Source organism: Beta vulgaris, chromosome 6, assembly GCF_026745355.1.
Source record: "Beta vulgaris subsp. vulgaris cultivar EL10 chromosome 6, EL10.2, whole genome shotgun sequence".
NCBI lineage: Eukaryota > Viridiplantae > Streptophyta > Magnoliopsida > Caryophyllales > Amaranthaceae > Beta > Beta vulgaris.
Window position 1 is genome coordinate 15,707,473 of NC_079207.1, and position 3,864 is coordinate 15,711,336.

Consider the following 3,864-nt stretch of genomic DNA (forward strand, 5'->3'; position numbering starts at 1 on the left):
TGGCAATGTTCCCACAGGCCCTACTATGCCTGATATACAAGCAGTCAACTTCGAAATCAAGCCTGGCCTCATCAACATGATCCAGCAGAATCAATTTGGTGGCCATCCATCTGAAGACCTGCAAATCATTTACAACGGTTTCAACAGCTTTGTCGTACCGTTAAGCACCAAGGGGTCACTCCTGATCAGTTGAAGGTTATGGTCTTTGAATTTTCACAAAGGACAAGGCACAGAAGTGGCTGAATGATGTTAATGAAACTGAGTGGAGTGCTATATCTGAAGCATTCCTGAAAGAGTACTACCTCCCACCAAAACTGCAGAAATAAGACACAAGCTTGCCACCTTCCAACAAGAACCTGATGAAACATTGAAGGAAGCATGGAATAGATTTAAGGATCTGCAGAGAGAATGCCCACACCACAATCTGGATAAGTGGTTCATCACCCAAGCATTCTACAATGGTCTACAACCTCATATCAAGAGCACGATTGATTCATCTGCAGGGGGTGTCTTCCTAGATAAGGGGGTAGATGAAGGATACGATTTTCTGGCCAACTTAGCAGCGAATGATCATAGCTCCTCCAGGACTACTACAAGAAGAAGTTGGATGCTGATGCATATACTTTGTTGTCCTCACAAGTAGCACAGTTGAGCATGAAGATGGACTCATTGAAATCTTCGCAGTCCACTACTCCTCCCATGAGTATTAATGTGATGTCCTCCATGGCTCCTATTACTTCCTCCTTTTGTGAAGTGTGTGGTATTCAAGGCCACTTTGGTCATGATTGTTCCTACAGTCAACCTGATCCGAATCAGATGGAGCATGCCAATGCTTTTCAGCAGAGACCACACAACCCCTATTCTAAACTTACAACCCAGGTTGGAGAGATCACCCCAATTTCTCCTATAAGAGCAACAATGTCCAAAATCCTCAACCTCCACCACAATCTTCCTACCAACCACCACATCAAAACCCACCACAACATGCTGCTAGACCACCATATTATCAAGGGGCTCCTCAGAACCCCCTCCTGGTTTCAATAGGCCTTCACCCAAGGCTATCAGCAGCAAGCTCCTCATAATAACAGCTCTCAAGAGCCTACTATGTCTGATCTAATGAAAATGATGGTTTCTATGCAGAAAAATCATGAGGAGAGCATCAAGGAGCTGAAGAACACCACCAAGCATTTGGAGACTCAACTTGCTCAGGTGGCTGGAAACAATGCACAAAGGCAACCAGGTCATCTGCCGGGGCAACCAATTCCTAAAGAAACCGCTAATGCTGTCACTCTTCGAAGCGGTACACAATATGATGCCCCACCTATGCCTACTGATGATTCAATACCTCCAGTTCAGAATGATGTTGGATGACAATGAAGGTGAGGATAGCTCCAGAACTGAAGTTGAGCCGGGAAAGTGGATGACGCAGAGAAACGCAAGGAGAAGGTTACTGATTCTCCTACTCCACCACTACCTTTCCCCCATAGGATGCAAAAATCAAAGGTCGATCAACAACTTGGTAAATTTATGTCTATGGTCAAAAATCTTGAGGTAACAGTTCCTTTCACTGATTTAATTTCTCAAGTACCTGTGTATGCCAAGTTTCTGAAAGATATGATAACTAAAAAGAAAGATTTTGGTGGGATAGATAGGGTTGCTTTAACTGAAGAATGCAGTGTGTTCTGCAAAATAAAATCCACCCAAATTAAAAGATCCTGGTAGTTTTTCCATCCTTTGTCATGTGGGTGCTCGGTTTATAGATAAGGCTTTGTGTGATCTAGGTGCTAGTGTGTCTGTTATGCCTTTATCTATCTGTAATAAACTGAACTTGGGTGCTTTAAAGTGCACACAGATTACTTTACAGATGGCTGATCGATCTGTGAAGTATCCTTTGGGTATTTTAGAGGATGTCCCTGTTAGAGTTGGAAAATTTTATATTCCTGTGGACTTTGTAGTACTTGATATGGAAGAAGATAGTCAAATTCCCATTATTTTGGGTAGACCTTTTTATGTACTGCTGGTGCTGTTATAGATGTAAAATCTGGCTCTCTACTTTGAGTGTTGGTGATGATACTATTACTTTTTAGTTAACCAATGCTATTAAGTCCCTATGCTTGAGCACACATGTTGCAGGATTGACATACTCGATGAGATCTCTGGAGTTAGTTTTTCACAATTTCTGTCTGATGAATTATTGGAGACAAGTCTTGATCTCACTGATGATCTTAACATTGATACGGTAGCAGATTGTAAGGTAATGGAGACTATTTGCTCTACTTCCGAACCACAGGTAAAGAAGTTAGAACTTAAACCTTTACCTTCTCATCTCAAATATGCATTTCTTGATGATGCTGAGGAATGTCCTGTGATTGTCAGTACTAAACTCACAGATAGCCGCTTTCACAACTTCTTACAGTGCTTCGCATGCACAAGAAGGCTATTGGGTATAGTATTGATGATCTAAAGGGCATTAGTCCTGATTTCTGCATGCATAGAATTAATTTGGAAGAAAATCACCGCCCTTGCATACAACCTCAAAGACGTTTGAATCCTAATATGCAAGAGGTGGTGAAAAAGGAAATTATGAAACTACTTGACGCGGGCATCATCTACCCCATCTCAGATTCTAAGTGGGTGAGCCCGGTTCAAGTTGTTCCTAAAAAGGGGGGGACTACTGTTGTTAAGAATGATAGAGATGATCTAATTCCTACTCCTACTGTTACATGTTGGCGGATGTGTATTAACTATCGCAGATTAAACATGCCACTCTGAAAGATCATTTCCCTCTCCCTTTTATTGATCAGATGTTAGAAAGATTAGCAAAACATAACTTTTTCTGTTATTTGGATGGATATTCAGGTTTCTTTCAGATTCCCATTCACCCAGCTGATCAGGAGAAGACGACGTTCACTTGCCCCTATGGCACTTTTGCATATCGCAGAATGCCATTTGGTTTGTGCACACGCCCCTGCCACATTTCAGAGATGTATGATGGCCATTTTTTCTGATTTCATCGAAAATTCATGGAGGTATTTATGGATGATTTTAGTGTTTATGGTTCTGACTTTGATGTGTGTTTGCATAATCTCTCTAAAATTCTGAAACGTTGTTCTGAGGTTAATCTGGTTCTTAATTGGGAAAAGTGCCACTTTATGGTGAATGATGGAGTGGTACTTGGACATCTCATATCTGAGCGTGGCATCCAGGTGGACAGAGCAAAAATTGAGGTGATTGAGAAACTTCCTCCTCCTGTGAATGTCAAGGGAGTGAGAAGTTTTCTGGGTCACGCGGGTTTCTATCGCAGATTTATAAAAGACTTTTCAAAAATTGCGAAACCCCTTACTCAATTGTTGCTCAAGGATGCCACCTTTGATTTTACTGATGCGTGTGTGGAGTCTTTTGACAGGATTAAGGAAGCATTGATCACTGCCCCTATCATACAACCTCCAGACTGGAGTCTTCCTTTCGAGATCATGTGTGATGCTAGCGATTATGCGGTTGGTGCTGTGCTTGGTCAACGGAAAAACAAAGTCCTCCATGCCATCTACTATGCCAGCAAGACCTTAGATGAAGCCCAGGTCAACTATGCTACGACAGAGAAAGAATTGTTAGCCATTGTGTATGCTCTTGACAAGTTTCGGACCTACCTCATAGGTTCGAAAGTGATTGTTCATACTGACCATGCTGCGCTAAAGTATCTCTTGGCCAAGAAGGAGGCCAAACCACGACTTATACGATGGATATTGTTACTACAAGAGTTTGATCTGGAGATCCGTGACAAGAAGGGTGCTGAGAATGTAGTTGCAGATCATCTCTCCCGGTTGAGGTTTGAGTCAAGTGCTGACGGTCCCATAGATGATGCTT

General features: G+C 42.2%; 1 non-coding gene across 1 annotated transcript; it reads right to left on the minus strand.

The window, feature by feature from the left end:
* Positions 1–319: 319 nt before the first annotated feature.
* LOC125499210 (small nucleolar RNA R71) lies at positions 320–426 on the minus strand. The gene has a single exon (XR_007275927.1). It is a non-coding gene; the product is annotated as a small nucleolar RNA R71 (small nucleolar RNA).
* Positions 427–3,864: the final 3,438 nt, after the last annotated feature.